Below are 15,000 nucleotides of genomic sequence, written 5' to 3'. Positions count from 1 at the left end.
AACACCTTGAGATCCACAGTCTCCTGGAGCCATTTCAGTCAGCGTACAGAAAGGAACACAGCACGCAAACGGCCTTATCATGTGTCGTCAATGACCTGTTGCTAGCATCTGATGCAGGCAAGGTATCCATTCTGTCACTGCTGGACCTTTCTGCAGCACTTGACACGATAGACCATGACATTATGATCAGAAGGTTGTGTGCTGTGTTCGGACTCATTGGTACTGTTCTGAAATGATTTCATTCCTACTTATCAGGTCGCACACACTCTGTCCTTGTAAATGGAAACCAGTCTGTTCCATCTGTGCTTAGGTATTGGGTACCACAAGGCTCCGTCCCGGGACCAGTACTCTTTACAATGTACACACAACGTCTAAGTTTGATCATCCAACAGTCTGTACCTCACTATAATCTGTTTGCTAACGATTCTCAGCACCATGACTCTACCATTCCCTCTGAAATTCCATGTTTAGCTTCTAAATTTAAAACTGGTACAGAGAATGTAGCAAAGTGGATGAAACAAAAACAAAAAATGAATGATGACAAAACAGAACTCATGCTGACTGGTAATAGAAATAAGCTCAAACAGATAAATACAACGTCTATCATTTTTCTGGCATAGAAATTTCTTTCTCTAGTTCTGTCCGCAATCTTGGTGTTTTCCTCGATTCATCATTCACGATGGAAACTCATGTGAACCACCTGTGTAAAGTTTTTTTTAATTTTCAGCTTCGTAAGATTAGTAAAATCCACCCCTTCCTGTCTGTTGATGCTGCCAACAAACTTGCTGTTGCCTTCATTTTATCCCGCCTAGATTATTGCAATTCTGTCTTAGCTGGCCTTCCCAATGATAAACTCTACAAGCTCCAGAAATACAGAATAGTGGTGCTTGACTCGTCCTTAAAAAGTCGAGGAGAGAGAGTGCTACTGCTCTCCTGTAGACACTTCATTGGTTGCCTGTTCAAGCCAGAATTGAATATAAAGATACATGTCTATGCTTTCAGTGCCTGGATTGTGATACCACACCCTCGTATCTTTCTGAGCTTGTTAACCCATACTTGCCAAACAGAACATTGAGATCTCTTGATTCTTCCCAGCTAACTGTTCCCCGATACTTCCTTAACTCCTGTGGAAAAAGGTCATTTTCCGTCTTCGGCCCAACAACTTGGAATTCTCTGCCTATTGCTCTCAGACAAACAACTCATCTATCTACCTTTAAAGCAAATCTTAAAGCTTATCTCTTTAAAAAATACTTGTCACAACTCAAATAGTGCTGTTGTCCCAGGCCCATGGCAATGTAAGTGTGTGTGATGGGTGAGTAGAGAGAATGGGGTGGGTGTGGGGGTGGGGTGGGGGGGGTAGATGGGTGGTGGTGGTGTGGTTCGAAAGGGAGAATGACCCGATTTTTACCCCTTTCTAGCCAAAACTTTATTTTACAATTTTTTTTACAAAATCTATGGCATGCAGATTACAATTATGCTCCTTTTTACATGTATGTATTTTAAGTGAAAATTGCTGATATCTCAGCCGTTTAATCATGTGTGAGTCTCTGTGTGTGTTTGTGTGAGTGTTGGAATGTAACAGTTGTAGTATTGAGAGTATGTTACTTTGTGAGTTTTGTGCATTGTGTTTTCATAATATTAATGCTTCTGTTTTATGTGTCCACCACTTTTTATATGGATTGTAAAGCCCTTAGAGCTTGCTTATGCTTGTATTATATGCTTGTATTCGCAGTCTTGGTGTAATCCTGGACCAGTCTCTTTCCTTCCAACAGCACATTTCGAATATCTGTAAAGTTGCCTATTTGGAACTGCGTAGAATCAGCTCTATCCGCCACTATCTCTCAACCGATGCAACCAAGACACTTGTATGCTCTCTGGTTCTCTCAAGATTGGATTACTGCAACTCTTTTGGCCGGCCTCCCCAAATATCTGTTAGACAGACTCCAACGAATTCAGAATAACGCTGCCAGACTCATTTGCAGAGCTTCTAAATTTGACCATGTTTCTCCTCTCCTTCAGTCCCTCCACTGGTTGCCTGTTTCTGATCGAATAGACTATAAGCTATCCACTCTGACCTTTTCTGCAGTCAACGAATCTGGCCCCAAGTATCTTTCTGAACTCATCCATATCTATACCCCGTCTCGCCAGCTCCGTTCTTCCTCTGATACTCGACTTCTCAGGATACCTCACATCAGAAGTAAGACGTATGGACACAGATCGTTTTCTTTTCAATCGCCTCCCTGATAACCTCCGTCATTCTGATTCCCTCGCATCTTTTAAATCTCGTCTCAAAACTCTCCTTTTCCCTCAGCAATAAGTTCAATTGTGGCAGGTCCACTTCCTTTTCGTTAGGTGTGCTTGACTATGTGTGTATACATATGTATGTGTACATAACTACATGCATGTATATGAATGTGTATTGTGTGTGCGTGTGTTTATGTAAGTCTGTGCCTGACTATGTGTGCGTATATGTTAGGGTAGCTGTTAGATACACATGTATGTTAAAATGTATGTATGCAGTGTGTGTGTGTGCGTGCGTGTGTTGTGTGTGTGTGTGTGTGTGTGTGTGTGTGTGTGTGTGGTCACATTTTGGTGTGTGTATGTAACATTGATATAATGTTTTATGTTAACAAAAGCGTTTTTGTAAAGCAACTAGAGCAGATTTCTGGATAGTGTGCTATATAAGTATCCATTATTATTATTATTATATAAAAAATAAAAATATGATTATATATTATATTATTATTATTATTACTATATATATTTGTATCATCCCGCTTATCAATTCTTCACCCCCTCTTTAACTGACGACTGACAGCTGTCGTGACGTGCTAATTAACCCCGTTTCTGTCGTAAACGAGAAGCAAGCCATATCACTCGAAGAGGAATAACAAAATGTTTCCAACCACAGCGTGATGTCTGCAATTCTGGTTGGAATAAACGCATCCGTTCACGTCGCTTTTGACAACATAAGAACCACTGGATGGATATTACTATAATTTCATTTGATAGGAATATACCGTAGGTGCTCCCCTAGCATGCAAGAACTTCATCATCTTCCAGTGGCAGTATTTCTTAATGGCACCCAGATAATTCTGTAATGATTTATTGTATGTGGTAACAGAGCTCAAGTCAAAGTGGATATGTGCCCCCAAAACATGTTCAGTTAACCTTTGTTTCGACAGTAATAGTTTTTCATTGAATATCTGGACGTTCCCTTCTGGACTGGATCAGGCGACCTCTCTGGATCGTGACTTGGAACCGCGGACAAGCTTCGTTGTCGGGAGCATACCACAAAGCCACGTGTGTGTGTGTGTGTGTGTGTGTGTGTGTGTGTGTGTGTGTGTGTGTGTGTGATGTAGCGTGCGTGTGTGGGGGTGGGGGGGGGGTGGGTGTGTGAGTGACTGACGGGCAGATGGATGGACAGATAGACCGACAAATAGGCAGACAAAAACAGAACCGTGGATACCCAACACTGTGTTATTGTTCAAACATTCAAACTTTTTTTTTTAAATGGCCATCGGGGCAGTGAATTCATATTCGGTGTGTCTGTCGCTCGGCACAGGAAGGCGGGACCCAGTCCTCTCATTCCGCTGTTTTTACCTTCCCCGCCACAAAATCGGGTACCCGTTTACACCTGGGTGATGTGAGGAAAATCGGAATTAAGTGCCTTTCTCAAAGACACAACACCAGGCTGAAACGTAGCAATCAAACCCTGAACATTGAATCAACGCCATACCGATTCTGCCATGGTGTCTCCATTCAAACATTGCAGACCACAAATCCGTCTGAAGACTCGCTTGCACCGTCTCCCTCTCTCCTCCCCCCCACCCCCCAACATCCCGCCCCATTCCTAACTACCCCCCTCCCCCCCCACGTCTCGCTCTCACCCCCACCTTCCGCAAAAAAAGATGTCTGTGGATGTTTTCCTGTCAATTTATTTATCATTCCTCATTTGTCGCTTGTGCCCTCTTCCACCCTACCATCCCCAACTTCCTCCCCCCCCCCTCCCCCTCTCCCCCTTCCATCCTTTCCCTTCAAACGCATCATCTTCTTTGAGAGACGTCTTTGGATGTTTTCGTGTCCGTACTATATCATTCCTTGTTTGTCGTTTCCGCCATCTTCCACCCCACCCCTAACTTCCTCCCCCAACCCACCACCTACCCCATCATTTCCCTTCACCCCTACCTTCCCCCAAAGACATTTTCAAAGTGTTCCTACAAATAAGCAATGCCTTATTTGTCGTTCCTCCCCGCCAGCATGTTTCCCCCCCCCTACGTCATTGTCTGTTTCCGGTTGAGTCAGTCATGTAACCAACCTTCAGACTGATTCATTGACCATCAAACAACGAAACTGGTGATAAATTCAGAAACCTTGTTGCTATTTCTTGCTCAGTCAATGATTATACTGATTATACTTTTCATTGGGGGTGGAGTGATAAATCCTAAATCTTTGCAGCAGTCAATAACTGGTTCCACCCACAACCCACAGCCCTCACCCATTCCTAATATATCTGCCGTGTTTGTCGAGTTTGCGAATAATTACCGATCCTGGGTGTAAGTGCGTAGGCAGGCGTATCGTTATTAGGAACATTTTTTTCTGATTCTCTGAATTCAGAAACGGTCTGTAAAGTGTGATTTGTTCGCTCATCGTGTGGGGGATGGGTTGCGAGGGGGAGAGGGGTTGACGTGGGTATATGAGAGGGTGGGGAGAGATGGCGGAGGAGAGAGGAGGTGGCGGGGGAAGGGGGAGTGATGTGAGCGTGAACTCGACGAATGGGTGTTCTGCTCCATCATCTGCACCGTTTCAGAGGCAGTATTCCCACACCGCTTATTCCGTGTCTCTCATACACAAACATATGTTTCCTCTCTCTCTCTCTCTCTCCTGTATTTTTTCTTTTCCTTTCTTTTTCATTGATGGCTTGATGTAAAAAATAAAAATAAATAAATAAAAATAAAAAGCAATTGTTGCTTATTCAATTTACCGTCATGAAATAAAATCTTGACTTGACACATACCCGTGTTCGTTTGCTACTGCCCACAGGGAACCATCGAAGTTTGAAGGCCACACACCAAAGGAGACCTCGCACTGCTGCTGAGTCACGTCGGTGGTGTTCCGGCAGTGGTGCGTGTTCTGATTCAACATTCGCAGGACACCACCTGCTTTGCAACCTTCTGAGACCAGTAACAGGTTAGTCGTGGAGCCAGACAGTGTGATTGACGCCTCTAGAGTGTCGCCCGCCATCACGTCCCTCCAAATATCCGTCAACACCGAATACCTTGACAGGAAATCACCCCAAGCATGGAAGAGGAGGAGAATCGAAAATGAAGTCACAAAGAGAGCAGGGCATGAATGGCCACAGATTCAGGGATTTGTTTCTATATTGATGATGATGATCATCATCATCATGATGAAGAAACTGCTATGAACGTGTTTCAAGTTCGGAACAACGTGACAAGCGCACTCTACGCTTCTATTCATAATTATATCCCTGCGTCAAACAGACCCGAGAGGCACAGACACTAACAGTGTTGGTCAGGAACAGTAAGCAACATTCCCAAAGACGCGTCCGTGAAGTGGGTGATACACGAATGTGTGGTCCCAATCTTTCTTCTTCTTTTTTCAAAACGCATTTTGAATCATATAACTGAAACGTTGGTACAAAAGCAACAATATGCATGGGAGTACAACAACATGTATGAAACATACAGTAGCAATATCCCAGTCTTTCAATCTGAGCCCACAGTACACTGAACTCTGGGTTAGAGCCGGTCACAATCCGAAAAAGCTCTACCCTTGCTTAGACTCGAAGCCGCGTCCTCGCAGTCGTGTGTACACCCTGTTGACCACTTCGTCACGGTCGCCGATGCTGTTATCTTCTTCTTCTTCTTCTTCGTTCGTGTGCTGCAACTCCCACTTTCCCTCCTATGTACACAAGTGGGCTTTTACGTGCATGACCGTTTTTGCACCGCCATGGAGGCAACCATACTCCGTTTTCGGGTGTGTGCATGCTGGGTATGTTGTTGTTTCCATAACCTACCGAATACTGACATGGATTACAGGATCTTTAACGTGCGTATTTGATCTTCTGCGTGCGTATACACACGAAGGGGGTTCAGACACTAAGCAGGTCTGCAAATATGTGGACCTGGGAGATCGGAAAAATCTCCACCATTACCCACCAGCCGCCGTTACAGTGATTCGAACCCGGAACCCCCAGATTGAAAGTCCAACGCTTTAACCACTCGGCAATTGCGCCTGTCGGTGCTGTTACGAAAGGCAATCTACGATTATGAAAGGTCAATAACCAGGTAAGGAGGCGGGCTTTACAACTGACTCTGGGCATAATTTTCCGTCTGGCTTGACCGCCTCCCAAGGCGGAGCTCACCAAAGGGCAAGGGACATGACTCTTCTAACTAGTGATTCGCTTGTCTCCCCTGCTCACGCCGCCCGTTTCCCAACGCCAACGTATCATCTCAACCTGTCTGTCTGCTTGTCTCTGTCAGTCTGTCTGTCTGGATCTCTCTGTCTGTCCGTTTACAATTTTGTTATTCCGCCTTCAGACACGGACTGTGTCCTAATCTGAATATAATATTGGCATTCGCATTCGCACTCTCTCTGTCTGTCTGCTGTCTGTCTGTCTGTCAGTCTCTCTCTCCCCGCATGTCCGTCTGTATTTCTTTCTGCCCCCCCCCCTCCCCCCTCCTCTGTGTCTGTCTCTGTCTCTGTCTGTCTGTCTGTCTGTCTCCCCCCCCCCCCTCTCTCTCTCCCTGTCCTCTCACCCACCCACCCTCTCTCTCTCTAAATGGCATTAACATGGCTCCTATCAAGTTGCAAATTCTCTCCTCAATCTCCCTCCTCTCTCTCTGCCAGCATGTCCGTCTGTATTTCTGCCACCCCTACCACCACCCCTGTCTCTGTCTGTCTGTCTGTCTGTCTCTGTCTGTCTGTCTGTCTCTGTCTGTCTGTCTATCTCTCCCTCCCTCCCTCTCTCTCTGTCTCTCTCGCCCCGCATGTTCGTATGCATTTCTGTATTTCTGCCACCCCTCACCCCACCCCCGTGTCTGTCTGTCTGTCTGTCTGTCTCCCTCTCTCTCGCTCTCTCTCTGTCCTCTGTCACCCACTCTATCTCTCTCTATAAACGACATTAATTAACATGGCTCCTATCAAGTTGCTAAGTCGCTCTCCTCGATCTCTCTCTCTCTGCCCGCATGTCCGTTTGTATTTCTGTATTTCTGCCACAACCCCCCCCCCACCCCCACTACCACCCCTGTCTCTGTCTGTCTGTCTGTCTGTCTGTCTATCTCTCTCTCTCTCTCACTCTCTCTCGAGATCTCGGTATGCCTAGCAAGCAGGGTGATAATGAAGGGAAAAGGGGATCGCGGGGAGGGCTGGGCAGTAGTTGAGTCACCTGGCTGGTTGCACAACCACAGTGATGAAATCTCTATTCATGGTGGTGGTTGCCAGCACTGGTGATGTGGCTGGTGGAGGATGAGAGAGAATGGATGGATGAATGAATGAATGAATAAATAAATCTTTGTCTATTTTCCAACGGTGAAAGATATTGGCACTTTGGCAGACTTGCATAGCTGCCGTTTTTTCAAAGGGACACACAAACATGTACACATATTATTGTTATACTCAATACATGTATAATGGACAAGGATAACGTAGCGTCAAACTGAGAGACAGAGAGAGAGAGAGAGAGAGAGTGAGAGAGAGAAAGAGAGAGAGAGAGAGAAATGCTGTGCACGTGCGATGTCCATGCGCGTGAGTCATTCTTCAGGAATAGACAATGCTTTTGGTCATTTTATTTTCCCTTTTGTTGTTGTTGTCACACACACACACACACACACAGACACACACACACACACACACACACACACACACACACACACACACACACACACACACACCTGCACAACACAAGTCAATCCTGTGTTCATTCGCCAAAGGACATGGGCCGCTGCACACATCTGTCCCTATGTGCGACAAAAACAAAAACAAAAAAACACAGAGATCAATGTGGAGAAATGTAGGAGAAAGCTGTTACCAGAATGCAAAATATATAGTCAGTTTGGTTTGAGAAACAAATAGAGTGGAAAACATTACGAACATTCCAAAACTGGAGAGAGAGAGAAAAATAATAGGCTATTTTGAATGGGAGGGCAGTAGGCTAGTTCATCCACATTGCGAGCATGAAACCTGTTTTCGTCAAACGTATGCGCAGTTCCTCCTTTTCTCATTAGGATATCAGATTTTCACCTTCTTCTCTTTTCTTTTTTTTTAACCTTTTTTTTTAACCATTCTGTGCCTCTGTGTGTGTGTGTGTGTGTGTGTGTGTGTGTGTGTGTGTGTGTGTGTGTGTGTGTGTGTGTGTGTGTGTGAATGCGTGCATGTGTGTTTGGATGTGTGAAATAAATCAATTCAATTCGATTCAATTAATAGTAATTTATTGTCTGCTTCAAACAGTTAAAACTGAACATTTTCTTCGGGCTGGTGTGATGTGAAAGCAAACGAATAACCAGTGGACCGTTCCCAGATACCCCCCCCCCCCCACACACACACACACACTATATGTATATATATATATATATATATATATATATATATATATATATATATATATATATATATAAGACTCGAAAACGTTTTTTGTTAACCTGTATACTCTGCCTTGATTACCATACACATATCTATCATCATGTAAAAGGAAACTATCCAGGTAAGAAAAATATAACATTGTAAGACACAATCGAAATGATAACACACGCAGCCCTTGATTTCTATGCACACATGATAATGATAATAATGATAAGTTTTCAGTTTCAGTTTCAGTAGCTCAAGGAGGCGTCACTGCGTTCGGACAAATCCATATACGCTACACCACATCTGCCAAGCAGATGCCTGACCGGCAGCGTAACCCAACGTGCTTAGTCAGGCCTTGAGAAAAAAAAGGGGGTGAATAAATAATAGATAAATACATTTTAAAAAAATTACTACTACCACAACTAATAATATGTAAAAGGCGCAAAAACTTGATGAAGTCAACTATAATAATAAGAAGAATTAGTTGTAGTAGTAGTGGTAGTGTGTGTATATGTATGTCATGACATCGAATGTTGGTTGATGGCATGATAGTGCTGCCTGCGTGTGAAAGTAAGTTTTTTTTTGTTTGTTTGTTTGTTTGTTTGTTTTTGTTTGTTTTTGTTTTTGTTTTGGTATATCTTGGCAATGTTACTGTAGTTTGGTCTGAACTCGAAATATGAAGAAAGGTAAGACAAATAGGCTTGCAGACAGAAAAAAGAGTGGGAGAGAGGGGGTGGGGATGGGGGGAGTGGGGGGTGCTGGCGCGGAACATCAGCGACTGGTTCTCCCCGGAAAATGTTATATAGAGAAGTAAGTTGTGACAAAAAGTATTACAATACAATACAATACAATACAATACAATACAAATAGTCTTCAATTTTACGTCTTTCCCACTTTCTGTGATATTAGAACTGCCCACAAATAGCACACACGAGGTGATCAATCAACGGTAGTAGTTTCCACAAATGAACCAGGACGTAGGCTACACAGATTGTGTATGGTCAGAGAACAAGACATCCTTTGCAGTACTGTACATATCGCATCTATACAGGATCTTTGGTGTTCTAAAACAGTTCAGCGTGTCTGCACGAAAGACATGTTATGAAAGTCTTGCTAATAGAATACCAATCTCTCGAACCAATCCCAACGGCAGCACACATTTTGTAATCCAGCTTCGAAGATAACCCTCTGCCTATAGTGAGAAGGGGAGTAGATGTGCAATATGAAGATGTAGTGTCTCTCGCAGAACACGCTGTTCCGGTGTTCAGGGACAATTAGCGATCTGAGGAAAAAGCATTACCCACCAGAAACTTACAGTTCAAGGAATATTTAGACTGCTCAAATGGTCCGTCCTGTAGACTGGCTGCTCAGCGAATGGAAAGGAACCACTCAGCTGTCCACTTGTGTTGACTCAGTACGTGTTGCTCAGTTATGGGGCCCAGTGGCTCTGTATTGGTTGCTACAAATCTAATTCTTCTTCTTTGTTCGTGGGCTGCAACTCCCGCGTTCACTCGTGTGCACACGAGTGAGCTTTTACGTGTATGACCATTTTTACCCAGCCATGTAGGCAACCATACTCCGTTTTCGGGAGTTTGTTACAAATAAATCCATGGAAAGCCTTTTAAAAAAGATAAAGAATTTTTTTTTTCAATCCAAAAAAACGACAAAAAAAGAAGACGAACCACTGGAAAACCTGATTCAATTATTTGAGGCAATGGGGGGGACATCACCAGGAGCCATGACTTGGCCATTATGCACGTGTCACTAGGCTCTGTGTGTGGAGGCGGAGGTGGGGGCTGTGGAGTGTGCATGGGGTGGTTTGGGGGCCTACAGAAGCGGGTATGTAAACCTCACTACCCTGTCTTACCTGAGCAAAAAGGGATTGACATTGATCAGCTAGCCGTCCAGGGAATCTTGTTTGTTTACATGCTAATTAGCATTGTAAGACGGCGGAATCTGGGAGTGTTTCGGCGCAAAGACCATTCTGACCTGTGACGAAATGAAGTCAGTTAGAGGGATGGTCAGTCTTGTGGATTATGCTGTGTATGCATCCGTGTGAATGACCATTCAGAAATCTTTTCACAGACCTGTTACACACACACACACACACACACACACACACACACACACACACACACACACACACACACACACACACACACAATGTGTGTGTGTTTCTTTTCTGTCTTTACACCCACACTTACCCACAATTTTTCCCCGAGGATTGACGTCAAATCCGGCTGCAGCCAGACTGAAACGGTGTGTGTCACCTTTCAATGCTAAAGATACTTTGAATAACAATGTACATTTAAAACACAAAGAGTTGACCTACCTTTCACGCTGGAACAGAAAAGAAGACAAGAAAGAAGAAGACGTTCTGGAAATAAAACAAGGATGGTACATTCTGACATAAACGAGTTCTTTGCTCTATATGCTTATTTGTTTATTTATTGTGATTATTGTCTTCTTATTTTATTTTTTTATCTATTATTATTATTATTGTTATTAATATTATTATTATTATCATCATCATCATCATCATCTATCTTTATATATATTCTTTTAAACTTTTTTTTACATATATTCATTTACCTCTTTCTTTTTTTCGCGTTGGGTTATGCTGCTGGTCAGGTATCTGCTTGGCAGAGGTGGTGTAGCGTATATGGATTTGTCTGGAACGCAGTGACTCCTCCATGAGCTATTGATACTGATACTGCTCTACTGATGTGATGTATTGTGTTGTATTGTATTGTATCGTATTGTATTGCATTGTATTGTGTTACTTTTTGTGACAGTAGATTCATCTATGTGAAATTCAGGCTGCTGTTCTCGGGGAGACCCCTCACGACAGTTCTGCACCACCCATAGGGGCCTGTATATTTTTCAGCAACGAATCGTTAAATCACAGAATGATGTCTTGACTACAACGACAGCAGTTGTCACAGAGTACAAGACTTCCCCGCGCTTCAAAATTTATACAGAAAAAAAAAGGTTGTTACACAATTATCGGTCTCCCCCTCCCCCACCCCCCACCCCCCATCCCTCTTCTTTTTTTTTTTCATTTTGTTGTTGTTGTTGACAGAAACAGAATTTTGTTGCAGTGGGTTCTTTTACGCACGCCAGGTGGCATGTCGCAACGACCCGGAGACCTCGGTTTTTAGCGACTAGCATCCAGACAGCCAACCACACATGGTCCAGTGGGTGGAGAGGAGGGAGGAGTGAGGGTGGGGCAAGGGATAAAAAAAAGAGAAAAATCACAGTCATTATTTGGTACTCGAACAAGCAGACATTCGCTTACTTAGTCCTGGTCAGACCGTTGCGGTAAAAAAAAAAAAAAAAAAAAAAAACACCTGGCCGTACGCTGCTTTGTGTGGAACTCCAGATCCCCTCTTCCCCCCTTCCTCCCCCCCCCCCTTCCCCCCGTCCCCCTCCCCTCTCCCCTGATCTCCTGTCGGGTCTCTGTCACGTTGATTGCCATGTGGCACGAGCTTGAGTGTGGTTGTGTCACTGATCGGATTTACTGACCTTTTCACCCACTGTGCACTGTTCTGCCGACTCCAGTGCTACTTTATTACGTTTAAGGACCACAGGCAGTGGAGTGGAGTGGAGTGGAGAGAGAGAGGGAAGCCACGAGGTCCGTCAAGTAGTGACGCACACAAAACATCTTCCTAAAGTGCCGAAAAACGCGCGCGCGCGCACGCACGCACGCACACACACACACACATATTCATTCACGTGCACATACACATGCACACACACACTCACGCACGCACAAATACTCACACACACACACACACACACACACACACACACACACACACACACACACACACACACACACGCACGCATGCACGCACGCACGCACGCACGCACAAACACACACGCAAGTAAAGATTAGGTCCACACACACTCAGCACGCACGCGTGCACATTCTCTCTCTCTCTCTCTCTCTCTCTCTCTCTCTCTCTCATTGTTTTCTCCCCTCTCCTCCATACATGTGTGCACTGCTTTAATCAATGGATATAGATTAGCATGGATAGATTGGAAGAATAGACCATGCCTAAAATCTATATCCTTCCATAATTTTCTTTTTTAACATTCTGAGTTCTGAGTAAGATAGATAGATAGATAGATAAATAAATATGCAGTCAGACGGATATGTAGATAAGAATGCAGACAAACAGATGTTTTGAAACAGACAGACAGACGGGTTGATACCTGCGTCGATTTACAGATACGTAAATGATTATCATTTGTCCGCTGCATTGGCGGTGTCAGTTACAAAAAATTATATCTGGTCTCAGGATGTCGAAACCTGGGCTGGGTTGTTCGAAGTCAAGTCTCGACGGGCGCAACAGCCAAGTGGTTAAAGCGTTGGACTTTTTCAATCTGTGGGTCCCGGGTTCGAATCCCGGTAACGGCGCCTGGTGGGTAAAGGGTGGAAATTTTTCCGACCTCCCAGGTCAACATAATTATGTGCAGACCTGCTTGTGCCTGAACCCCCCTTCGTGTCTATACGGCAAGCAAAAGATCAAATACACACGTTAAAGATCCTGTAATCGATGTCAGCGTTGGGCGGGTTATGGAAACATGAACATGCCCAGCATGCACACCCCAGAAAACGGAGTATGGCTGCCAAAATGACGGGGTAAAAACGGTCATACACGTAAAATCACAGTCGTGTTCATACGAGTGAACGTGGGAGTTGCAGCCCACGAACGAAGAAGAAGAAGAAGAGTAAGCCTTGATATGTAAACCTGTCTGTCTGTCTGTCCATGTCTGTCTCTCCATCTGTGTCTTGTTATATTTCCCCTGTTGTATGAGGGCACGATGAACACACGCCGAATGCACCCAGTCGTCTTTTCCCCTCTGAAGAAAAGCTATAATTGATTCAATCACTGATTCATTCATTATCTCTCTCAGTCCTTCTCGCTCTCTGTCTCTCCGTCTCTGCCTCTGTCTCTATCTGTCTCTCTCTGTCTCTCTCAGTCTCTGTGTGTGTGTGTGTGTGTGTGTGTGTGTGTGTGTGTGTGTGTGTGTGTGTGTGTGTCACTTACTCACACTTTCAGTTGATTCTATCTTCCTTCTTTGCAATGAATATGCTGCTTTGATATAATGCTGTTTTTGTGTCGTCTTCTTTCTTGTTCTTCTCTTTTTCTTTATATATTTTTTTCTTTTTTTTTTCTTTCTTCTATCTTTCTTTCTTTTAACTGCCCTCTCCCTTACTTTCCAGGGATCGAAGGAAAAGCGAAAAAGAAATGTTTGCTCATATCTACAACAATTAATCATTAGAAGAGAGAAACATGTGCGCGCGCATACGTGGCACACAGAGGGAGAGAGAGAGAGAGAGGGAGGGAGGACGCACCTTCAGTAGACTGAAGAATATTCCCATGACTTAGAGCCAAAAGATGAACTGAAACTAACGCACGTCTCTCTCTCTCTCTCTCTCTCTCTCTCTCTCTCTCTCTCTGAGCGAAAAGATGAACTGAACCTGTAGCACTCTTCTCAGTCTCTCCGTCTCTATCTGTCTCCTCTCCCCCCCCCCCCTTCCTACTCCCCCTCTCACTATCTCTTTCTTCCTCCCTCCCTCCCTGTCTGCTTTCCCTCCACCCCACTACCCGTCCGTCTCTGTCGTGCGTGCATGTGTGTGTGTGTGTGGGGCGGGGGGGGGGAGGAGGTGGGAGTGGGGGGTTGGACGGGAGATCGTCGGGGGAGGGGGGGTAGGCACAGTCGCTGTTCTGCTCGTGGTATTCCCAGCTCTGCCCTGCCCTGGCAAACAGCATGATTCCAGACTCGCACGGCAGACAAACCATGTCACTTTCACGCGCGTGTGTGTCTCGGAACCCCGATGTGCCAGAGAAAGTAAGAAGCCACCCAATCAGCAGGCAGATAGAAGACATACTAATGAAGCCAGCTGCGCGGGCCCACAACTCGGGTGCAGTATAAATAGGAGCGCATCTCTTGGCTTCATCTACACCTCGCCGAACGTCCTCACTCTTTCACTGGCATTGGCTCTGCTGCGTTCTTCGCGCAAAATCTTTGACAGGAGAGAACGTGAGCGTTCCGAGTTGGTGGTCATCCCATCGTCATCTTTGGCTGACATCTCACTGCATCGTCTTTGCTTTCTGCTGTCTCACCTTGACTAAAGGGTCGACAGACTCTGTGTCAGCTGTGGTGGCCTTGCTCTGAAAGTGTACGGACGTACCTCTTCCGTCCAGGACTTTGTCTTTTGTCTCGTCCGTCACGGTTACGCGGGACACTGCCTTGTCTTCCTGTTTGAAAATTTTCTTTCTTCGTATTTCTCATACGTCTACACACATCCTTCACCATGCTTCCCGAAAGCCAGAGCGCCAACGCCAAGCTGTGCGGTGACAACACCACCAACACCAGCAGCGACAACAACACGAAGAA

The 15,000-nt window shown here is 44.8% G+C and overlaps 1 pseudogene; it reads left to right on the top strand.

Annotated features, from left to right (window-relative positions):
• The first annotated feature begins 14,624 nt into the window (after window positions 1–14,624).
• The window catches only part of LOC143293037 (ras-related protein Rap-1b pseudogene), a 1,496-nt pseudogene continuing 1,120 nt past the window's right edge, over window positions 14,625–15,000 (top strand).

This window comes from Babylonia areolata, chromosome 1 (genome assembly GCF_041734735.1).
Source record: "Babylonia areolata isolate BAREFJ2019XMU chromosome 1, ASM4173473v1, whole genome shotgun sequence".
Taxonomy (NCBI): domain Eukaryota; kingdom Metazoa; phylum Mollusca; class Gastropoda; order Neogastropoda; family Buccinidae; genus Babylonia; species Babylonia areolata.
The sequence above is the reverse complement of the archived record's forward strand: the minus strand, read 5'-3'. Positions and strand labels throughout refer to the sequence as shown.